Source organism: Mustela nivalis (genome assembly GCF_964662115.1).
Source record: "Mustela nivalis genome assembly, chromosome: 2".
Lineage (NCBI taxonomy): Eukaryota > Metazoa > Chordata > Mammalia > Carnivora > Mustelidae > Mustela > Mustela nivalis.
The window spans coordinates 37,931,765-37,957,172 of record NC_139021.1 but is presented as its reverse complement, the minus strand read 5'-3'; the positions used below and the strand labels follow the sequence as shown (position 1 = coordinate 37,957,172).

The 25,408-nt window shown below is 41.8% G+C and overlaps 1 protein-coding gene across 1 annotated transcript in view; it reads left to right on the top strand.

The window, feature by feature from the left end:
* Positions 1-25,408, top strand: part of LAPTM4B (lysosomal protein transmembrane 4 beta) — a 76,787-nt gene that overhangs the window by 5,670 nt on the left and 45,709 nt on the right. The gene's annotated exons all lie outside the window — the stretch shown is intronic.

Below are 25,408 nucleotides of genomic sequence, written 5' to 3'. Positions count from 1 at the left end.
AGATGATTATCCATCTTCTCAGGGAAAGAGGACGGATCTGTCATGGATTGCAGAGGGATCATAATAGAGCACTTGATGAGGGCTGATTGCTATATAGTCTTCTGGGGTTTCCACTCTTTCTTCATCAAAACTTCCTGTTCTAAACCAGAATCCATTAACTTCCTCCCCAAGTTCCCCCACACACTAGCCTTTCTCCCACCATCTGTCTGGACTCGTCAGCTGTGCACCTGTTTTTCCTGCCACCGTGATCTCCTCTTGATTCGCTGTCTGTGTCCTGCCTCCAGATTACCTCCTTATTCTATCCTTTCTTCTCGCTATCATTCACCTCATTTAGGCTTCCATTAGCACTCACTTGGCTGTTACAATAGTGTTTCTGTTTCTAGCTTTACCATTAACAACCCTTTTTTAAAAAGTCTATTATAGATGCAGTTCCCAGAAGTATTTTTCTCAGACACAATTACAAACTTGTTGGCCTGCTCCTAAAAACTTTGGCTCTCTGTCCTAGGGAAGTCCGCGTATTTCATGACCCGCGTGTTGTAAGCCAACTTCAGTTGGCTTAAACCCTCAGTGCTGTGGTTTCTGACACCTCTCTCCCCCTCCCACGCCTTCCTTTTCTGGTTACCTCTTCAAGTAATTGCAAAAATCCCGAGGTTCATTCTGATTTCGACAAACCTAAGTTATCTCTCTGTCCCTGAACCAAATAGTAGACCAGGGATATGTGACAAGGATATCAGATGAATTTAGGTCTGGGTATTCTCCTGCCCTTAAACTGTTGACTGGGGAGAGATGTGAGCTGGGGATGGGATTAACTTGGCTCAAAACACCAGGTCCAAAGCAGAGGGATGAGTCATTTCCCAGAGAATCTGAGATTGTTACTGGGAGGAAGACACCAGAACAATGCTTCCTGATCCTTAGGCTAAAGCCCCCATTTTTTTTTTTTTTACGGAATGTGTTTTACCCCAGGGACCTGAATTTCCCTTGACATATTCACACAAAACTACTATTCTTTCATTGTTTATTACATGATTTTCTTTGAATGTTTTAAAAGAGGTGTACGGGTAATTGAAAGCATCTGAACTTGACACATGGGATGAGTATGCCTTTGTCTATGTCATCCTTTTCATCATCACCTAAGTGTGTTATAGGCACGTAGTCTTTGAGCAAATATGTACTGAATGCCTCTTTGTATTTGTACTCTATTCATAAGGTAGTTGGCCATGTATCAGATTATAAAGGATAAGAGAGGTCAGAGTAGCTAGCATCATTAGCTTTACAACCTGACCTTTCAAATAACCAACCGGTTCACTTTGAAAGTCCCACTATGCTAGTGTACCCAAGCCTGATGGATTTCTTTGTATCCTGAGAAATTTTGGTGTGATAAATACTGATTTCTTTTTTTTTTTTTTTTTTTTTGGGGTCTGGGTGATAATACTGGATAGTAAAACCAACAGCTTGTATTTGTAGAATGATTGATAGTTTAAAAAAAACATTTTATTTATTTATTTGACAGAGATCACAAGTAGGCAGAGAGAGAGGAGGAAGCAGACTCCCCACAGAGCAGAGAGCCCGATGTGGGGCTCAGTCCCAGGACCCTGGGATCATGACCTGAGCCAAAGGCAGAGGCCTTAACCCACTGAGCCACCCAGGCGCCCTGATTGATAGTTTTTAGTGGGTTTTCCCATTTATTCTTAGTTAAACCTTAAGGCAGTAGGTTGGGGCTTGTAGGTGGTCATATGCTCATTTAAGATCGATAGTTTACTTTTAGCTGTCAGATTCTATGACTTAACCTTTAAGTCCAGGACAAGATATGAACTAAATACATAGTACTTAACCTGATCCTTATTGTTTAGTGTTTTCCCTACTATACTAGAGTGTAAAAGCCTGAAATACTAGGTCATAGACTTGGGATTTTATTCTGTAGGCAGCAGGGAGGCATTGCAGAATTAGGAACAAGAGTGATAGGATGAAAGCAATTTCTTTCCCCAATGTAAGACTGTTCTGTTTTCTCTTGGTCAGTAATGCACTGCATTTATTTATTTATTTATTTATTTTAAAAAGATTTTATTTATTTATTTGACAGACAGAGATCACAAGTAGGCAGAGAGGCGGGCAGAGAGAGAGAGGAGGAAGCAGGCTCCCCGCTGAGCAGAGAGCCCGATGCGGGACTAGATCCCAGGACCCCGAGATCATGACCTGAGCCGAAGGCAGCGGCTCAACCCACTGAGCCACCCAGGCGCCCCGCACTGTATTTTTTTCCTCCTTACATTTTGACTCCCTTTACCCATTTCTCTGACCTCCCACCTCCTGCCTCTGGTAACCCCCATTTGTTCTCTGATCTCGTTTTATTTATTTATTTATTTATTTATTTATTTAAGAGTCTGCATGTAAATGGCGTTGTCTTTCTCCGACTGACTTATTTCACTTAGGATGATGTCCTTAAGGTCCATCCATGTCGTTGCAAATGGCAAGATTTCATTTTTATGCTGAGTAATATTCTGTCGTGTATAAAACGTCACAATTTCTTTATCCATTCGTCTGTTGATGGACACTCACAGTGTTTTCATATCTTGGCTGTTGTAAATAATGCTGCAATCAACCGGGGGGTACAGATACCTTTTCAAGTTAGTGTTTCTGTTTTCTTAAATATCTAGAAGTGGAATTGCTGGCTCATATGGTGGCTCTGGTTTTAATGGTTTTTTTTTTTTTTTTTTTAAAGATTTTTATTTTTTTGTCAGAGAGCACAGGCAGGCAGGATGGCAGGCAGAGGCAGAGGGAGAAGCAGGCTCCCTGCCAAGCAAGGAGCCTGATGTGGGACTTGATCCCAGGACGCTGGGATCATGACCAGAGCTGAAGGCAGCTGCTTAACTAACTGAGCCACCCAGGCGTCCCTGTTTAATGTTTTGAGGAAACTCTGTGATGCTTTCCATAGTGGCTATACTGGTATACATTCCCACCACCAGTATACCCTTTTCCCCACATGCTCATCAATGCCTGTTAACCTCTTTTTTCTTTTTGATATTAGCCATCCGAACAGATGTGAGGTGGCATCTCTCTGATTCTGATTTGCAGTTCCCTGATGATGAGTGATGTTGAGCATCTTTTCATGTGCCTGTTGGCTGTCTGTATGTCTTCTGTGGGAAAATGTCTATTCAGATCCTCTGCCCGTTTTTAAATTTTTTTTGTTGTTGATGTATAGGGGTATTTTATATATCTTGGAAAGTAGTGGCTTATTAGATACATGATTTACAAGTACTTTTTCCCAGTCAGTAGGCTCTCTTCATTTTGTTGATGGTTTTCTTCGGTGTGCAGAAGCTTTTTAGTATGATGTAGACCCACTTGTTTTTGTTGCTTTTGCTTTTGGTGTGAGATTAAAAAATCCTCACTAAGAACTATGTCAGGGAATTTATCACCTGTATTTTCTTCTAGGAGTTTTAAGGTTTTAGGTCTTACATTCAGGTTTTTAATTCATTTTGAGTTAATTAAAAAAAAATTTCATTTATTTGAGAGAGAAAGGGAGAGGATGAAGGGGGCTGGAGGGGGAGAGAGAGAGAGAGAATCCCAAGCAGAATCCCCACTGAGCGTGGAGCCTGGCACCGAGATAGCGGCCTGAGCCGGAAGCTTAACCACTGAGCCACCCAGGTGCCCCCATTTTGAGTTAATGTTTGTGTGTGATGTAAGATAGTGGCCGAGTTTCATTCTTTTGCATTTGGCTCTTTTCTGAACACCATTCATTGAAGAAACTCTTCTTTTGTTACTGAATATTCTTGGCTCTGTTTTGTAAATTAATGAACAATATATACACGGGTTTCTGTTATGTTACCTTCCATGATCTGTGTGTCTTTTTATGGCAATACCATACTGTTTTGATTATTACAGCTTTATAATACAGTATGAAATAGGAGTATGGTGCCTTCAGCTTTGCTCTTTCTCCAGTTTGTTTTGACTATTTGAGGTTTTTTGTGATTCCGTACAAATTTTAGGATTGTGTGTTCCCTTTCTTCGAAAGATACCATTGGGATTTTGTTACGGATTATACTGAATCTAGCTTGCTTTGGGTAGTATGGACAACTTCACACCATTGATTCTTCCAATCCATGAGCCGGAATATCTTTCCATTTATTTATGTCTTCATAGTTTCAGTATACCAGTCTTTTTATCTCCTTGAGTGAGTTTATTCCTAGGTGTTTTATTCTGTTTGACATAATTGTAAGTGGGATTGTTTTTTATTTCTGTTTACAGTAGTTTTATTATCAGTGAATAAAAATGCAACATGTTTTTTTTTTTTTTTTTTAAAGATTTTATTTATTTGACAGAGAGAAATTACAAGTACACTGAGAGGCAGGCAGAGAGAGAGAGAGAAGGAAGCAGGCTCCCTGCTGAGCAGAGAGCCTGACGTGGGACTCGATCCCAGGACCCTGAGATCATGACCTGAGCCGAAGGCAGCGGCTTAACCCACTGAGCCACCCAGGCGCCCTGCAACATGTTTTTGAACATTGATTTTTATATCCTCCAACTTTAATGAATTCATTTATTCTAATAGTTTTTTGATGGAGTCATCAGGGCTTTCTGTATATAATACGTTATCTGTAAATAGTGACGGTCTTACTTTTTTCTTGTCCATTTGGATGACTTTGATTTCTTTTTCTTGCCTGTTTGTTGTGCTTAGGACTTCCAATACTATGTTAAATAAAAGTGGTGAGAGTGGGATATCCTTCTTTTGTTCCTGATCTTAGACGAAATGCTTTTAGTTTTTCACTGTTAAGTATGTTAGCTGTGGGCTTGTAATATGTGGCCATTTTTCTTAAAGGATTTTATTGATTTATTTGATAGGCAGAGATCACAAGTAGGTAGAGAGGCAGGTAGAGAGAGAGGAGGAAAGCAGGCTCTGAGCAGAGAGCCTGATGCAGGGCTTGATCCCAGGACCCTGAGATCGACCCGAGCTGAAGGCAGAGGCTTTCACCCACTGAGCCACCCAGGCACCCATATGTGGCCATTTTTATGTGGAGGTATGTTGCCTCTATAACCAACCACTCTGTTGAAGAGTTTTCATCATAAATGTATGTTGAATTTTGTTGATTAACTTCGTCTGCATATATTGAAATGATCATCCGATTTTTAGCTTTTGTTTTGTTACTGTGATACAGTACATTGATTTGTGGAGGTTGAACCATCCTTGCATCCCTGAGGGGGAAAAATCCTCCTTGATTATGATACATAATTCTTTTAATGTATTGTAGAATTTGGTTTGCTAATATTTTCTTGAGGATTTCTACTTCTATGCTCATCAGAAATAGTGGTCTGTAATTTGCTTTTCTTAAAGCATCCTTGTGTGGTTTTGGTATCAGGTCAGTACTGAACCTCATAAAATTGAGTTTGGAGGAGTTTCTGCCTCTTCTATTTTCTTGGGAGAGTTTAAGAAGGATTGGTATTATTTCTTTGAATGTTGGGTGGAATTCATCAGTGAAACCATCTGGTCTTGGCCTTTTCTTTGTTAGGAGGTTTTTGATTATGAATTCAGTCTCCTTACCAGCAGTCAGCCTGTTCAGATTTTGTTTCATCATGATTCAGTCATGGTAGGCTGTAGGCTTCTAGGAATTTATCTATTTTCTGTAGGTTGTCCAGTTTGTTGGCATATAATTTTTCATAGCAGTCTCTTATGATCCTTTGTATTTCTGTGGCATCAGTTGTAACATTTCCTCTTCATTTCTGATGTTGAGTTTCTTTTTCCCCTGGTAATTACGTCTAGCTAAAGTCTGGTCAAGTTTGTTTTCAAAGAACCAGCTCTTAGTTTCATTGGTCTTCTTTATTGTCTTTTTCATTTCTATTTCATTTATTTCTGCTCCAATATTTGTTATTTTCTTCCTTTCATGAACTTTGGGCTTCCTTTTTTGTAGTTCTTGCAGTGTAAAATTAGATTGTTTTGAGAATTTTCTTATTTCTTGATGTAGATGTTTACCACTGTGAGCTTTCCTCTTAGAAGTGCCTTTTTTTTTTTTTTAACATTTTAAAAATTTATTTGACAGAGAGAGATCACAGGTAGGCAGAGAGTCAGGCAGAGAGAGAGGAGGAAGCAGGCTCCCTGCTGAGCAGAGAGCCTGATGCGGGGCTCCATCCCAGGACCCTGGGATCATGTCCTGAGCCGAAGGCAGAGGCTTAACCCACTGAGCCACCCAGGCGCCCCAGAAGTGCTTTTGCTACATCTCACAAATTTAGATATGTTAGACATCTCACAAATTTAGATATGTTAGAGTCCATTTTTACTCATTTTAAGATTTTTAAAATTTTTTCTGTTGATTCCTTCTTCGACTCCTTGGATGGTCAGTAGCATGTTTAATCTCCACATATTTATAACTTTTCCAGGTTTTTTTCATGTAATTAAAATTTCTAGTTTCATATCACTATAGTCAGAAAAGATACTGTATGGTTTTAGTAATTTTAAATTTGTTAAGATTTACTTTGTGGCCTAAATATGATACGTCTTGGAAAATGTTGCGTGGGCATTTGAGAAGAAGGTGTTTTTTGTTGCTTTGGATGGAATAGTCTGTGTATATCTGTAGTCCATTAGGTTTAATATGTTATTTAAGACCAATGTTTCCTGTTGATTTTCTTTTTTCTTTCTTTTTTTTTAGATTTTATTTATTTATTTGACAGAGATCACAAATAGGCACAGAGGCAGGCAGAGGCGGGGGTGGGGTGGGGTGGGGGGGGTAGGGGGTGGGAGGCAAGTAGGCTCCCTGCTGAGCAGAGAGCCCGACGTGGGGCTGGATCCCAGGACCCTAGGATCATGACCTGAGCTGAAGGCAGAGGCTTAACCCACTGAGCAACCCAGGTGCCCCTCCTGTTGATTTTCTATCTACATGATCTATCCTGTGATGTAAATGGGATATACCCACCTGTATTGGTGTCTGTTTTTCTCTTTAGACCTGTTAATATTTGCTTTATGTATTAGGGACTCCTAGGTTGTGTCATAAATATTTACAAATGTTATATTTTGTTGTTGGATTACTCCCTTACTATTATATAATTATCTTCTTTGTCTCTTTTTGTAGACTTTGTTTTAAAGTCTATTTTATCTGATGTAAAGCTTGCTTTTGGCTTTCATTTGTATAGAATATCTTTCCATCCTTTTACTTTGTCTTTGTGTGTCTTTACCTCCAAAGTTAGTTTCTTATAGGGAGCATATAGATGGGCCTCATTTTTTTAATTCATTCAGCCACTCGGTCTTTTGATTGGAGAATTTAGTCCACTTGCATATAAAATAATTATTGATAGGCATGTATTGCCATTTTCTTAATTGCTCACTGGCTGTTCTTGTAGTTCTCTTTGTTTTTTCTTCTCTTACTTTCTTTAGCGGTATACTTCTGTTCTTTTCCCTTTATCTTTTGTGTATTCACTATTGACTTTTGTTTTGTGGTTACCATGAATCATACATATAACCACTTCTATATGTAAATGTCTATTTTAAGTTGATAACAGCTTCTCATTTTTTTTTTTACTGCTTTTTGAAGTCACATTTTACACGTGTACTCCTCTGAATTATTGTAATTAAAGGCATTTTTACTACTTTTTTGTCTTTTATTTATTTTTAGAAATATTTGTTTATTTTGGAGAGAGGGAGCATGCATGTGCACACATGCAAGTGGGAGGAGGGGCAGAGGGAGAGAGTCTCCAGACTCCAGACTGAGCGTGGAGCCCAGTGTGGGGCTTGATCCCACACCCATGGGGGAACATGACCTGAGCCACAACCAAGAGTTGGCCACTTAACCTGAGTCACTCAGGCACCCCAACTTTTGTCTTTTAACCTTCATACTAACTTCATAAATGATTAATCCACCACGTTTACTATGTATTTACCTTTGCAGTGAGATTTATCATTTCTTAAGTTTTCTTGTTTCTAAGTAGTACCTGTTTTTTTCTCTTCAACCTTTCTTGGGAGGCTGGTGTAGTGGCAATGAATTCCTTTAGTGTTCGCTCACCTGGAAAACTCTATACATCCCTTCACTTCTGAAAGATAACTTCACTGCATAGAGTATTCTTGGTTGGAAGTTGTTTTTCTTTCAGCACTTTGAATATATTGTGCCTCTGTCTTTTAGTCTGCAAAGTTTCTGCTGAAAATTGCTCATAGTCTTGTGGGGGGGGGGGTCCCTTGAATGTAACAAGTTGTTTTTCTCTTTCTACTTTTATTTTTATTTTTTTAAAGATTTTATTTATTTGGCGCAGAGAGAGCGAGAGAGAGATCACAAATAGGCAGAGAGGCAGGCAGAGAGAAATGGGGAAGACTGTTTGACAGACAGAGATCACAAGTAGGCAGAGAGGCAGGCAGGCTAAGAGGAGGAAGCAGGCTCCCTGCCTAGCAGAGAACCTGATGTGAGGCTCAATCCCAGGACCCTAAGACTATGACCTGAGTCGAAGGCAGATGCTTAACCCACTGACCCACCCAAGTGCCTCTCTTGCTGCTTTTAATACTCGGTTTTTTTTTTTTTTTTTTTTTTTTTTTTTTTTTTTTAAAGATTTTATTTATTTATTTGACAGAGAGAAATCACAAGTAGATGGAGAGGCAGGCAGAGAGAGAGAGGGAAGCAGGCTCTCCGCTGAGCAGAGAGCCCGATGCGGGACTCGATCCCAGGACTCTGAGATCATGACCTGAGCCGAAGGCAGCGGCTTAACCCACTGAGCCACCCAGGCGCCCCTTAATACTCGGTTTTTAAGGGATGTTAAAATAGCAGGCTCATTTAGGTGGCTGAAAAACTAGAAAGGATGTGTTAGAGTCCTTCAGATACGATGTGTAGAAAATACCAGTTCTTTCCACCATCAGTCTCTGATTGGCTAAGGCTGTGGATAATATGGCTGGGGATTTTCATCAGTTAGTGAATGATACATCTAGACTTGACATCTAGACTTTGTCCATCTGAATTCAGGAATCAAATAGATTTCGGTAGTGAGGAATACTGAATTTTTGAGAGATGCCCAGTGAGCTCTTTTTACAAAGCATAGGTACCCTCTGCCACCACCTAATACAAAGGATCAAGGTAGCTCTATAAAATACTGGCTGGGGAAGATTTCAGTGATATGTATTTAGTTATTTTTTAAATTGAAATGCAATTAACATACAGTGTTATATTATTTCAGGTGTACAGTATAATTCAAAAATTCTGTACATTTCTAAGTATTCAGCAAGATAATGCCCCTTACCTATTTTGCCCATTCCCCCACCCACCTTCCCTGTGGTAACTACCAGTTTGTTCTCTGTATCCAGTGATATCTAATATGTTTTTCGGCTTTTGTTGCACATTATGATAGATATTCTGCAGGATGTTTTAAAGATACGTTGGCCGTGAAATAAAGATTTCAAACCTGTCATTAATATCAACTTCTCTGGGACCCATTCTAAATATATCTAATTAAGTATTAAAGTATTAAACATGAGTTCTGCACTGTGATGTGTGTATTATGTTTCACTAAATGTACAACATACTTACTTTGTTAACTTTGAATCTTTGTCATAAAGGAAGAGGCCACATTTTTCTCTTCTCACCTTGTCCCCTTTGGGGCAGATACATTATTGTTCATAGAAGGATGCTATAAAAGTAGTAGGGCGCCTGGATGGCTCAGTCGTTAAGAAGTATCTGCCTTCAGGTCTGGCCAGGATCCCAGGGTCCTGAGGACGAGCCCCGCATTGGACTGGACTCCCTGCTCAGTGGAGAGTCTGTTTTCTCCCTCTCCCTCTGCCTGCTTCTCTGCCTACTTGCGCTGTCTCTCTGTGTGTCAAAAAAATAAGTAAAATCTTTAAAAGAAAGTGGTGCCTGGGTGACTTAGTGGGTTAAAGCCTCTGCCTTTGGCTCAGGTCTTGATCCCAGGGTCCTGGGATTGAGCCCTGCATTGGCCTCTCTGCTCTGCAGGGAGCCTGCTTCCTCCTCTCTGTCTGCCTGCCTCTCTGCCTACTTGTGATCTCTGTCAAATAAATAGTCTTTAATAAAAAAAAAAGGATGCTAGTAGACATAATACGTGAGCTCTAGCAGCACAATTTACTACTTTTTACTTCTCTCCCAGATGCCTTGGCTCTTAGTAGAGTTTCTGGAGCCTTAAGAAGAGTTCTTAAAAAGCTGTAAACTGGTTAAGCTATTTTTACTTGAAGAAAAACAAAAATTAAGTGAAAATCACACTTCTTTAGTTGCTTTTAACAACATGCTAAAAGTTTAGAGTTGCCTGTTGGCAGTTGCAGCTTCCAAGGGAGAATTATTTCCTGGGAAAATGTGAGCACCAAAAGATGCTTAAAAGAAATATACTTTTTAATTAGTAAAAATAAGTTTGAGCTTTTTCTTTTATTGAGCTTGAGCTGCTAAAATTACATAGCACTAAATTAGTATTGAATGATTTGAGTAGTTAAATAACTTTTTATGAAGACCATCTGTCGAGTCCAGCTTCATAGAAGAGATAATATTCAGGGCTAAAAATACCAGGTCACCAATCTGAGTCAGTATGTCTTCTGACTGGGCTTAAAGAGAAGGGTTTGCTTCTTGATAGACCTCTGTTGAGACCTCGGTTTGTATTACCCCAATCTTGATCTAGCACTGCTAGTCTAGGAGTTTTTGTTTTTGTTTTTCTTCTTCTTCCCTTTTAAGGTATCATTGGATTTTCTGATATCTGTCTCTTTTGTGTTATATTAATTTTAACCTTTGTATTTGTTACGGTGTAGCTAGAATTTTGTAACAGATTTCAGATGCAGTACTTAGGCAGGATTGAAGTTTCTCATGTAACATTCCAGGGTTGGTAGGCTTTTTGTTCTATGAGGTCACTCAGAGATCTCTTCTGCTGGGGCACCTGTGCCATCCCAAATTCATGGATTCCTTCTCTGGTTCTGAGGAGGCTACGTCCTTTAGCCTTGTCTGCAGGGCTGGAAACAGCTCACCAGTACTGTGTTTTCTGACCTGCTGGAAGGGACAAAGGACACCTGGAGGACAAGCAACTTGGTTTTTTTTTAAGGATGTGAAATGGAAATGACACACATTGCTTTCACTTACATACCAGTCGTCCAGAGTGAGACCTATGACCTAACTGCAGTGGAGGCTGGGAGATGTTACATGCGCTGGGCATTTATGTATCCGGATAAGCCTATGACTGAAAGAAGGGAGAGCAGATTCGGGGGATATCTACTAGTCTGATGTGCCCCCGAAGGGTGGCCTAATTTTTAAGATCCTGTTGCCCAGTGGGCAAACCTGTACTGCCAGCAGGATGCTTTCTTTAATTTCCAGTCTACAAAGCGGTACTGGTTGGTTCTCAGTACTTCGGCGTTCCTCTCCAAATTGGGAGTTAATAATACTAAAAATAAATAATCATAAATTGTTACTAAAAAGTATCACAGAACACTTTAAATAGGTCATAAAAATAGTTATGACTATGGAAAAAACTAAGTATACAAATGCAAATGCATTTTTCCCAAGGTGTGCTGCACTAATGGGGTTTTTAATGGGCTGCATAAGAATTTTAAAAAGACAAAATGAAGGCCACACAAACAGCATTTTCAGTGTGAAACTGCATATGGTCATCTATATCAGACATAAAAGGCAGCTAGCTTATAGATTAGAAAACTGTTCATTGTGCTTCTGGGTTAAGGAGTTCCCATCTTGGAAGAAAATAATTGCAGGAAATTTAAGCCTAGAAGTTAACGCTAATACTTAACCCAGTTTCTTCCCGCCTTCCCTCCCTCCTTGCTTTCTCCCTTGTCCGTTAACAGATTTTTTTTTTTTATTTTTTTTTTATTTTTTTTTTTTTTTAAGATTTTATTTATTTATTTGACAGAGAGAAATCACAAGTAGGTAGAGAGGCAGGCAGAGAGAGAGAGGAGGAAGCAGGCTCCCTGCCGAGCAGAGAGCCTGATGCGGGACTCGATCCCAGGATCCTGAGATCATGACCTGAGCCGAAGGCAGCGGCTTAACCACTGAGCCACCCAGGCGCCCAGATTTTTTTTTTTTTAAACTGTGTGTTAGGAAGTGTGCCGAGTACAGTGGTGATTCAGCATAAACCCAGTCCTTGCCAACATCCAATCTGTGGTCTAGTGGAGGAAATAAGTATTAATCAGAATTAATAGAAATAGTAATCATACAAGTGAATATTGGCATGTAAGGGTGACGAAGATGGTAGAGAAGAACGTGTGGCCTTGTGATAAGGCGTGTTGGAGGGTTTGGGGACGGGAGTGGAAGAGAGTTGGAGAGCCTGATGATGGTCTTTAGCTGCAGTAGTCAGTCCGCTGATCGTCATGGTGCTAACATACCCAGATTTAGTCCTGTCGTTTTCTGTTTCCCTTTCCTTTGCTGCCATCCTTCATGTGGACTGCATTGTTGCTTACCCATTTTTCCTGTCTGCTCTTGGAAGTCACACTCCGTTTCTGTGATTTTGGTTGTTCACTCAGGAAATGTTGACATGTATAATTGTCTGAAGTTAATAATATTGTCACCTTTCTTTTGAATAAGTCCTTCAACTCCAGTTGCGTGTGTGTGTGTGTGTGTGTGTCTTATTTATCTATTTATTTAAAGGGATTTATTTATTTATTTATTCGGCAGAGATCACAAGTAGGCAGAGAAGCAGGCAGAGAGACAGGGGGAAGCAGGTTCCCTGCTGAGGAGAGAGCCTGATGCGGGACTCAATTTCAGGACCCTGAGATCGTGACCTGAGCTGAAGGCAAAAACTTTAACCCACTGAGCCACCCAGGCTCCCCTTGATATATTTTTTTTTAAACTAAAAGTAGCAATATCGGATATTGACATCTCCTTCAAGAATGTTCCGTTGCCTAGATTCATAGTAAAGAATATTTAAGACATACACTTTTTTTTTTTTTTTTCAGATTTTATTTATTTGACAGGCAGAGATCACAAGTAGGCAGAGAGGCAGGCAGAGAGAGAGGAGGAAGCAGGCTCCCCCCTGAGCAGAGAGCCTGATGTGGGGCTCGATCCCAGAACCCTGGGATCATGACCTGAGCTGAAGGCAGAGGCTTTAACCCACTGAGCCACCCAAGTGCCCCAGACATACACTTTAATAAATGCTTCTTTCCATATATAAACAGTTCAGCATTATGGTTATAAAACATGTCTAAGAGATGGTTAGACTGTATCATTGCAGGTGATTTTAATTTGACAGTAAAGACTTTAAGAGGTTAGCTACCAGGTTATACTTAAGTAGCTTGTTTTCTAGAATTCCAGGCTATGTTTCAACTATAGAAGTATATGTTTTTTGTCTCAATTTTTTTAAAGATCTATTTATGTATTGGGGCGGGTTGGGGGGTGGGGGGGAGAGAGAGAGAGAGAGAGAGAGAGACTGACTGAGTCCTTAATAGACTCTGCACTGAGTGCGGAGCCTGAGCCACCCAGGCGCCCTTGTCTTTAATTTCTTAAATTCGTTTTTGCTTGGGGATGTTTTGAATATATTGCTATTTCGTTAGAAGATTTTAACTCTATAAAGTACAATATAACAACCCTGTTATTGAATTGGATGCAAAATTTATAGTCTAGCAGGTGTCTGTTACAGACTCTGCACTTTGATTAGCGAAGACCTTGCATTTATGCGTTTCCCTCTCTCATGAATTGCTGCAGGAATCAAGTGTCCTTGTATATATTAAAACTAAACAGGGAGTAAAGAATATAATCACTTAAAACAGTGTTTGAAAGCATATTTTACGGTAATCCAGATTGTTGGAATAGGATGGTTACAGATAAGGACTAACAGGCCTAATGAATAGAGCCAGTCAACACAGAGACTGTTTGCTGTACAAAAAATTAATTAGCTATTTTGCACTTTTATATCTTTTTATATCTTTTATATCTTTTATATCTTTTTATATCTTTTATATCTTTTCCAAATGCTAGTCTTCTGACCCTTTCTTTATTTTTTTTTTTTTTTTAGATTTTATTTATTTATTTGACAGAGATCACAAGTATGCAGAGCAGCAGGAAGAGAGAGTGGGGGAAGCAGGCTCCCCACTGACCAGAGAGCCTGATTCGGGGCTTGATCCCAACACCCTGAGATCAGGACCTGAGCCAAAGGCAGAGGCTTAACCCACTGAGCCACCCAGGCACCCCCTTCTGACCCTTTAGTATGTGATACTTTTTCTTATTTCTTTTTCAAGATTTTTTACTTTTAAGTAATGGTCTGCACCCAGTGTGGGCCTCTGATTTATAGCCTTGAGATCGAGAGTCCCGTGCTCCACTGAATGAGCTAGCCAGGCAACCTTGTGATACTTTGTCTTATGCAGAGTTTAGGTCTCCATAGCCTGTTCCAAAACAGGCTCCGGGCGAGGTCAGTCTCTTCATATTCAGAGATCCAGAATGTTCTTCAAGATGTAAAAGGGAGCATGCTTGTTCTCCTCAACTACCTCCTCCACTTCCAAGTCTCCTGGAGGCTCTTTGGACAGTATTTCTCTCTCTGGCCTCCTCTGGGGGACCAAGCTTTGCCTTCTGTCCAATGTCCAGCTACTCATAGATCACATGGGCCCTGTATTCTGAGAGCATCAAATGGCGCCTCAAGCCTGAGAGTGATGTTCAGATCACAACCAAGTCCGTTCGGAGAAACGGGCATGCTTCTGCTGGGGTGCCATAGCGGTTTCCTTTTGCTTGCTCTTACCTGCTTGAGGGTGGATAGCGGGAACACTCCCTTGGAAAGAATTCTGAGCATGCGCCAGGTGATTGGTTGGCCCATTCTTGCAGCTGGAGTCTGTGAACTGGGTGTGGTGGTTACTAGATAAAGCCTGAGGTGGCATTCGTCATCAAAGATCAATGACTGAGCCTCAGCTGAGAACTCCGACCTTGTGTGGGGTTTCCTCTGCTGGCTGAGCACGCTCGTTTGTGGAATGGAATAATAGTCACACTTCATAGGGCAGCAAGACTGCTTCAGTGACAGAAGTTGGTATGTGTGGTGGTGGTGGTTTTCTTGAGGAAGACATGTTCCAAATGATGGCACCGTGGGCTACAAGGTGAATCAGGAGGAGCTCCTTGAATTGGGGGGAAAACATTTAAAAAATTTACCTATTAAAATGTGGCTCTAATACAAGGTACAACTTCCGTTTTACTGCTTAACTTTTTCCCTTAACTAAATGTAACCTGGAGACAGCCCTTTATTAGTTTATTATAGCTTCAGCAGCGTAAAGCATCAGCTGTAATTATCATTCAGTTCAGAGGACTGACAAGAGTGGCGTGTTTTTATGTCCTAGGACTGTCTCTTGATACTCAGTTCTTAGTCGTTTAGTCTGATACCCTAAAATTCTTTGTGCTGTAATCTTTTGTCTTTCAAGATTTCCAGAAGTCTGTTACATTCTGGTGTTAATGTCATCTCCCTGTGAAGTCTTTAGCTTCTCCCTGAGCGAGTATAGCAGAATTCCTTTTCTCTGTGAAGGAAACATCCAGTTTATTTGACTGTCGCCCCCACTAGACCGTAAGCTACCTTGTGTTGGCCATATGTATGTGATGCTTAGCATAGTGCTTGGCCTCTATTTCTTGCCTAATAGATCATTTCTGAACAACTGAATGAATTATTTAATGAATGGTATTGCATTCTGCATTTTACTTGGCTGTTGATGTGTTTACCCCACCAAACTACTCATCTTTGGGGGCAAGGACCACGTGTATAGCCTAGTCTCAGACAGAGCATTGGGGACATAGTAGGTGAATTGATATAGTCCATTTCTTTCTTTCTTTTTTTTTTTTTTAAAGATTTTATTTATTTATTTATTTGACAGAGAGAAATTACAAGTACACTGAGAGGCAGGCAGAGAGAGAGAGAAGGAAGCAGGCTCCCTGCTGAGCAGAGAGCCCGAAGGGGGACTCGATCCCAGGACCCTGAGATCATGACCCGAGCCGAAGGCAGCAGCGTAACCCACTGAGCCACACAGGCGCCCCGATATAGTCCATTTTTTAGGGAAATAGGATTTCACCAAAAATCCAGAATGTATTTACCACAGTTGATGGAATTGAAATAGTAAGTGTCAGAAACTTATTTCAGTATCAGAAAAGGACCATATAGATGGTGTGATTTGAACATGAAAGCATGTGTGGATCAGAGTTCTAAAATTAGATTTAAAGGTACTTCAAATACAAAGTTCAAACCTTCATTTTGTTTTAATTTGTCTGTTGATGTTGGACCCAAGTGAAAGGCACATTTGCCATTATTATCTTTTTAAAATTATTATTATTTTTTAAAGGGGGTGAGGGGCAGGAGAGAGAGAGAGTCTTAAGCAGGTTCCATACCTAGCACTGAGTCCTGGGTGGAGCTCAGTCTTAGAAACCTGAGATCATGACCTGAGCCAAAATCAAGAGTCAGACTAAGCTACCTCAGTTTTTTTTTTTTTTTTAAGATTTTATTTATTTATTTGACAGAGAGAAATCACAAGTAGATGGAGAGGCAGGCAAGAGAGAGAGAGAGGAAAGCAGGCTCTCTGCTGAGCAGAGAGCCCGATGCGGGACTCGATCCCAGGACTCTGAGATCATGACCTGAGCCGAAGGCAGCGGCTTAACCCACTGAGCCACCCAGGCGCCCTAAGCTACCTCAGTTTAACTGACTGAGCCACCCAGGTACCCCTGCCATTATTAGCTTTAACTTTTTTTTCAAATATTGGAGTATAAAAATTACCCAGCTGGGGCGCTTGGCTGGCTCAGCTGGTGGATGGAGCATGCTATTCCTGATCTTGGGGTCATGATGAGTTTGAGCCTCACGTTGGGCATTGAGATTACTTTAAAAAAAAAAATTTTTTTTTTAAAATTTGCCAATTATCTGAAAACATCTGAATATAATCTATATTTTTTATTTTTAACTATTTTTACTGTATTGCACACATTCACAAAACGCACCAAATACAAACAACTTGGTTATTGCTAAATAGTTATGTAAGTCTGACTCTTAAAGGTCACCCTAGAGATGACCACATAAACCCTTGACTTTTTTTTTTTTTTAAGATTTTATTTTTTGGGGGCGCCTGGGTGGCTCAGTGGGTTAAGCCGCTGCCTTCGGCTCAGGTCATGATCTCATGGTCCTGGGATCGAGTCCCGCATCGGGCTCTCTGCTCTGCAGGGAGCCTGCTTCCCTCTCTCTCTCTGCCTGCCTCTCCATCTACTTGTGATTTCTCTCTGTCAAATAAATAAATAAAATCTTTAAAAAAAAAAAAAAAGATTTTATTTTTTGGGGTGCCTGGGTGGCTCAGTGGGTTAAGCTGCTGCTTTTGGCTCAGGTCATGATCTCAGGGTCCTGGGATCGAGTCCCACATCAAGCTCTCTGCTCAGCAGGGAGCCTGCTTCCTCCTCTCTCTCTCTCTCTCTGCCTGCCTCTCTGTCTACTTGTGATCTCTCTCTGTCAAATTAAAAAAAAAAAAAGATTTTATTTTTTTACTTGACATATCACAAGTAGGCAGGGAGGCAGGCGTTGGGGGGGTTTGGGAGCAGGCTCCTCTTTGAGCAGAGATCCCGTTGCGGGGCTTGATCCCAGGACCTTGGGATCATGATCTGAACTGAAGGCAGAGGCTTAACCCAAGGAGCCACCCAGGTGCCCAACCCTTGACTTTTTAAAATCTCCCATTAACTGGTATTTTCATCCACTTCCTGGGCAATGCAAGGATTTAAGATCGGTTCAGTTCTGATTACTGGCTCTTGATTTATATGCTGTTATCTATTTTCAATCTGTTACTGTTTTGCACCTGTAAGTCATTGTTACTGTGTTAACAATGTTCACAATTGATAATATAATTACCATTTCTGTTATTATTCTTTTTTTGTACATCTTCATTCTTTTTTTTTTTTTTAAGATTTTATTTATTTATTTGACAGAGAGAGATCACAAGTAGACAGAGAGGCAGGCAGAGAGAGAGAGAGGGAAGCAGACTCCCCGCCCAGCAGAGAGCCCGAAGGGGGACTCGATCCTGGGACCCTGAGATCATGACCTGAGCCAAAGGCAGCGGCTTAACCCACTGAGCCACCCAGGTGCCCCCATCTTCATCCTTTTCTCTGACATCATTTTTCTTATGCCAAACCAATACCCTTCAGTGCTTTCTTTACTGCTAAACTTTGGGTAACACATTCCCTCAGTTTTGTCCAAAAGGGTAACTCATTAATTTTCTTGCATTTTGTCTAATGGGCTAAATTCGTCGGCTGTGTTGATTTGGCTACTGCAGTTTTTAATTCTAGAGCCCCCCCCCCTTTTTTTTAACTAAAGATTGTTTTTACTTATTTGACAGACAAGATCACAAGTAGGCAGAGAGGCAGGCAGAGAGAGAGAGGGAAGCAGGCTCACCGCTGAGCAGAGAGCGCAGTGCAGCGCTCGATCCCAGGACCCTGACTGAGATCATGACCTGAGCCGAAGGCAGAGGCTTTAACCCACTGAGCCACCCAGGCGCCCCTAGAGCCTCTTTATTTTCAAATCTATCCTATCCTTTTCTTTTCAATGCTGCTAGTTTCCTTCCAAAATTCTCCTTGTATTTTTTCTTTATCTTGATTTTCATAAACATACCCACTTTAAAGGGCATGCTCAGTAACTTCAGTGTCAAGAGTAGCTATGTTTCTCTTGTCTGTTCTTTTTGCTGATTCTTGTTCTGAGAGTCTTGTCTTTTCCTGTCTGCTGTATTCTGATTATCTTTCTGCACCAGGATTTTAATCGTTTGTTTTTTTTTTTAAGATTTATTTATTTATTTGACAGACAGAGATCACAAGTAGGCAGAGAGGCAGGCAGAGAGAGAGAAGCAGCCTCTCTGCTGAGCAGAGAGCTGGACGCAGGGCTCGATCCCAGGACCCTGAGATCTTGACCCGAGCCGAAGGCAGAAGCCCCAACCCACTGAGCCACCCAGGTACCCCCTTTAATAGTTTTTTTAATAGGGGTCTAGCACCTGGGTAGTGGCTTAATCCAGTTGAAGACTCAGATGATGCCTGGGGTATTTCTGCCTCTGCTGGATCTTGGACCAGTAATCTTCACTGCCTCATTAGCTCTCATGCCTTCTCACAGGCCTCCTCACAGACGTGGGTATTTCATCCAGATTTCCTAGTTGTCCTCAGAGAGAAATTGGTTTGTATTACTTACTTTGCATTATCAGAAGTGGCAGTTCCCTTAATTACTATTACTTTATGTTTACTCTGACATTTCTCTCCTGAAATATCTATTTCCAAGATCTGACCTGAATGCCTGGCCAAATTTACTTGTTGGTCTTCTAATAATAATAATGTTTTATAACATTTTATATTAAAAATATTTTTGAAGTTTTAAATAATCATTCCTAACTCTAAAAGCAGTTTATGTTCATGTTAGGCACTCTGGAAAATACCCAAAAAAGGTACGGTGGTAATTAAAGGTACAAGTTCTCTGCAAACCTAGTACCTGGTTTATATATAAAATTGTATGTTTAGTGTTGTTAGTCTGTGATTTATATATGTGAGCATATCACATATAAATCATAGAATTGAAATAATAACTTTTTAAAAAAGATTTTATTTATTTGACAGAAATCACAAGTAGGCAGAGAGGAGGCAGGCAGAGAGGAAGGGAAGCAGGCTCCCTACTGAGCAGAGAGCCTGACTCGGGGCTCCATCCCAGGACTCTGAGATCATGACCCGAGCTGAAGGCAGAGGCTTAAACCACTGAGCCACCCAGGTGCCCCAAATCATATAACATTTTTATATTTTAGTTTTCATTTAACATACTATGAACATTTTTTATTGTTAATACTTAGAAATACGATTTTTAATGCTTAGGATTTTATTATTTGGCAGCAGTATTATTAAGCCATTCTCCTACTTTTGTTTCATGTTTTCATTATAGATAAGTATATAGTCATTTTTGGACAGCACTTTCTGTGCGAATTTCTGGTGGTTGTATAATTATTATCTCAGTGGGTTTGAGTGTTACTAAGGTTCTCTTATTGAGGCTTTTAAAAAATGAGCTGATAATTACATGTAACATTTTCAGTTGTTTATTTTTTTATTTATTTTTTTTTTTAAAGATTTTATTTATTCATTTGACAGAGAGAGATCACAAGTAGGCAGAGAGGCAGGCAGAGAGAGAGAGGAGGAAGCAGGCTCCCTGCCGAGCAGAGAGCCCGATGTGGGACTCGATCCCAGGACTCTGAGATCATGACCTGAGCCGAAGGCAGCGGCTTAACCCACTGAGCCACCCAGGCGCCCTCAGTTGTTTAAATGAAAGCTGTAGATATCACTGTTCCTTTATTTTTTATTTTTATTTTTTTTAAAGATTTTATTTATTTGACAGAGATCACAAGTAGGCTGAGAGGCAGGCAGAGAGAGAAGGGGAAGGAGGCTCCCTGCTGAGTAGAGTCCTACTTGAGGGCTTGATCCTGGATCCCAGGACCCTGAGGTCATGACCTGAGTCTAAGGCAGAGGCTTAACCCACTGAGCCACCCAGGCGCCCCTCACTGGTCCTTTAGATGTGATACATGCTTTAAGGTTAAAGAGCATTTTTGATGCCTGGAGAATATACAAGGGCCTAACCATTTAAGTAATTGGACAGAAGTTGAATTTATTTACATATGGAAGTAATCATTGTCAAGAACAAGGAAAAAATATGGGACACCATGGGAACACTTTGTAAATAGAATGGGAACAGTTTGTACACGACCTACCAAAAACATACTAAGGAAGTCCAAGTGTAAGTGAGCATTAGCTGAACAAGATCATAAATATGCCTGCTCTTTGTTCTACATTTACATCGGCGGTGGTAGTTATATAATCTGCTCCTGGCAAGTCCTGACGTCATCTTGGTTCTCGTTTGGGGTGACATTTCATTGTTTTTTTTTTGTTTGTTTGTTTTTGCTTTTTTTAAAGATTTTATTTATTTATTGTAGGCAGAGAGAGAGAGAGAGAGGAAGAGGAGGAAGCAAGCTCCCTGCTGAGCAGAGAGCCTGATGGAGGGCTCCATCCCAGGATCCTGGGATCATGACCTGAGCTGAAGGCAGCAGCTTAACCCACTGAGCCACCCAGGCGCCCCAGCATATATTTTTCTAATGAAAGTTTGATTCTGTGATGAGAAGAGCATAGTGGTGACTAGTCTTCTGTGATTGGTAATGCCCTTATCACATCTTTGTTTTATCAATATCCCCTCTCTCTGGACTATTTTGTGAAGAACTAGGGCAGCTGGAAGGACAGTCGGCCCCAGGACTGTGGTCTGTGGCTCCTGATGGCTTGTACAGAGGAGATGACAGTGAGCAGAGCAGCTGGGGCACAGCCGGGGACGGTAACCGGGGCCTGCTGTGGAGCAAGAAGAACATTGAACCAGTGGCCAGAGCTCTACTGTCAGGAGAGTTGGGAGGTGTGCAGACTGAGCAGGGGAGAGCAGGAATGTCACCAAGGCTGGGCATCAGGTGGTCAGAGCAAAACTGAGGGCAGGCCTGGGCACCAGAGGTGGGCTAAAAACAAGTGGAAAACATGATTCTTTGGATATCCTGGAAGTATTTTTCCAGCACAGTGTATCTAAAATCCGCCTCCCCTTCATCTCTCTGTGATCTCCCTTGTATCTGGTAATAAGGTATATCGCTTTGGCCAGCCTTGAAATCCCGAGTTTTGTTGGCGTCCCATCATCTTCGCATTAGTCGTTCACAGTGGCTCTGCCTCCACTTGGAAGGGCCTCGGCGTTCCAACTGTGGCTCTCCCTCACTCGGACCTGAGATGAGGTCACTTAACCTCTGAAAGTTAACCTGTGTGACCACAGTCTTGAGAATTGGAGGGAGGTGGAGAAACTCCTTGTGACCCCTCAGCCCACTGCCGGTGCAGTGCTCTGCAGCTCCCGGCCCGCCTCCTGCTTCGCCTCCCCACCTCTTCTGGCTCGATCTTCCCAACCACAGGACTCTGATCGAGGCTCATTCCAGCTCAGAGAGCTTTGTGGCATCTTCATTAACGATGAGCAGGAAGCCCCAGGCCCCTGTTCTGCTCTTGAAGACTCTCTACTGTCTGGCCTCAGTCTGCATTTCTTTCCTTCCTTCCTTTCTTTCTTCTTCTTCTTCTTCTTTTTATTTTTTTTTTAAAGATTTGTTTCAGAGAGACCTCTAGCGAGCATAAGTAGGGGGAGGGCCAGAGGGAGAGGGAGACAAACAGACTTCCCTTGAGCAGGAAGTCTGATGCAGCGCTTGATCCCCTGATCTGAGCTGAAACCAAGAGTCCCCTACTCAACCAATGGAGGTACCCAGGTGTCCCCCATCCCCACCCCCGCCTCCACCCCCTGCCTGCACTTCTTTTCTCATGCCCTTACACTTAACTTTGTGTGCTGTGTCCAGCCGCATCAAGCCGCTTTGCCACATTCCATACAGGCCCCTATACAAGCGTCCCTACGCAGACTTGAAGGTGCTCTTTCCCACACTGCTGTGGTTCCAAAATCTCGCTGTCTTTCCAGCCACTGTCCACGTACTCCCATCTCTGCTTCACCTCCCTGGGCCTCTGGTCTTAGCCTTAGGCTTCAGTAATTCCTTTCTCTGAGCTTCCATTCGTCTTCGTCTGGACTCTTGGCACGCTTACTGCTGTATGTTTTGTGGTATTGGGGCACATGACTTACAACCTCTTGTATTCTGAGTCCTGGTGAATTCTTCCCAAGCACTTAGCACAGTGCCCATCTGTTGCAGTCGGTATTGTCGTAAGTCAGCCGGGCATGGGGATGGTAACACGCTGACGAAGGGCTGACAGATGCTTTCTCCACTGAGTATTCTTAGCTCTGTTGGCGAACACGAGTTGACCATGTATGCCTGGGCTTTTTCTGGGCTCTCAGTTTGTTGCATTGGTCCATGTGTCCGTTTTATGCTAGGGCTACGCTGTTTTGAGGACTGTAAATTTGTAATAAAATACGAAATCAGGAAAAAAGACAAAACAAAGAGTCGATGGGTGCTTTGGAACTAAAAGGACAGGAAAAAGCAGCAGCGTCGCACTGGCCTCGATTGGCGGACAGCTCGAGTTCCCAGCCAGCCACAAGCCTTTTTGTGGTTGCTGTTGAGCTGGGAAGAGGCAATCCAGCTGACTTGAGTGGCCGTTATATGCCAGTCACCCTTCTAGATGTTTTACTTGATTCACTCATTTGAACCTCAGTCAGATTGCATTCTTCCCTTTCTTAATTAACTCTTCATTGGTTCCTTGTTAACACTTAGAATCAAGTTCGAGCTGTATCAGTAGCTCTGCAGCCCTAAACGTGTCCTGCCTTTCCTTAACAGGATGCCAGGGCCCTGCCTTCTCACTCTACCCCTCCCTAAGGCTTTGCCTACGACTCCCAGGTCGGTCTGTCTTTTCAGACCTTAAAACCCACCCGTTAAGGTAGCTGTGAATTTGCTGTTTTTGTATGGTGCCTTTTTCAAAAACACATTCTTAGGTTATTTTATCTGGTTTTATTTCCATCCATAATCTTTGGACTGTCTTTTGCAGAGACAAGAGTACAGAGGGAATGAAATGCCAATAACACTGGACAGGGTGTATAAAAGCTCACTTTGCCAAATCCGACATGCCAGTTGTGAGAGTACTTGTGCCTTCCTTTAAGCTTTAGTTGTGTTCTGAAAAGCTTTCTTCAAGTAGAGTTCAGCTAACCATACTCCCTTTAAGACGGGCTAGGAGGTTTCTTGGATCTCTGAAGGGAAACAAGAAACTTAAAGTTCTAATAACCACAGTGGAGAGGGAGATTGGTGGATAGCAGTAGGATGGACACTGACTCGTCACTATCTACCCTTTTCTGCCTTAAAAAAATTTTTTAACCACATGCTTGTATTTATTTTTATTAGCTTTAGATATATGTATGTACATAGAGATACATGTATATATGTATGAGTTTTACATACATATAATGTATGTATGTATACTCTGTGACATTGCTATTCATTCTCATTATTTTAATTTTTTTTCAAAAAGCAGTCAGACCATATGAGACAGTTTGGAAAAAAGAGAAGAAAAATAATTACTCCAAATCCTACAATAATTCTAAAACAACCACTTGGTATTGCCACTGAAAAATGAATTCTGGGGCACCTGAGTGGCCCAGTTGGTCGAGCATCTGAGTCTTGATTTTGGCTTCGGTCATGATCTCGGTCTCCTGTGGTCAAGCCCCATGTTGGGCTCAGTCCCCAGCACAGTCTGCTCTTCCCTAGCCCTCTCCTCCATTCCATCCTGCTCTCCCTCTCAAATGAATGAATGAATGAATGAATGAATGAATGAACCGTTTGTGGGGGGAAGAAAAATTCTGGAGTAGAACAAATTCTGTTTCATAGAACAAACAACCTGACACTTCCCTTGGAACCTTTTCTGTAAATAGGTAATACCAAATACAGATTTTATGGTAGGATATGCCTTTATTTACTGTTGTTAGTAAATGAATTTCCTCCATAATCTTCATGGTTATTCATTTTCTCCTCCCCATTTTGAGAAGAGTAAAACTCCCAGTCTCGTCTCAGGCCTCACCTACGCTATCCCCACAACTGCCCCCCAGCCCCGCCACAGCTGGTACACCTGCCTACAGCGGGTACACGTGTGCAGCATGCAGCAGGGGCAGTTAGGAAGAACAAAGGAAACAGAAATGCAGAGTAGAAGAGCCAGAATTTCCCAGTTGGTCGGATGTGGGGATAAGGAAGATGTTACTTAAGCCCAAAGATGACCAGGCTTCAAGTATAAACAGGAGGCTAAGAGATTGGGTTTGGGAATTAAAAATTCCTGGATTCAGATCCCATTTCTGCAGATCATTACTGGTCTGATCTTTGGTAATTATCTTTATCCCCCAAGACTCAGTTTTCTCGTCTATAACATGGGGATAATTTAGTGCCGAGTTCACTAGGTCTTTGGATGGCTTAAGAGAGAGACTCCAAGTACAGCACTTAGCGTAGTGCCCAAGTGTGTTGCACTTTTAATTATTAATGGTGATGGTATTTTTTTTTTTTTTTAAGATAGAGAACATAAAAAGAGGAGCAGAGTTGGGAGACGGTGAGGGAAGGTGATTTCCGTTCAGACTATCTAAGTTTGAAGTACCCAAGGGACATGTATATTCTGCGGTATCCGGAAGGCAGAGCCTTGGGCCTGGGGTGCAAAGGGGCTCACCTGTGCTGCAGTGGGGGGGTTGGATCCTGGCTCTGCTGTTGTGGTTTTGTACCATTCTCTGACTCTTGTGTCCTAGCTGGTCTCAAAATTCACACTGTCTGTGGAAATGTTGGATCACCTGGAAAGACTTGTGGTTGCTTATCAGAGCGCACTTGGCTAACTGGAGTCTGTGTGTGTTTCCCACCTTGTTGGGCGTCAGGACTGCTGTGTGTGTCCGGATGGGCTGCTCACCTACTCTAGGGTTTCCACCCCCAGGCAGCAGGAGCGGAAATCTGCCTGCTGGCCACAACCAAGCCTGCCCTTCCCTGGCTGCCTGGATGTCCTCGGGCACTCTGAGGGTGCTGGTGGGGGTGGGTGTCGCAGGGTTGGGTGGGAGGACCCTC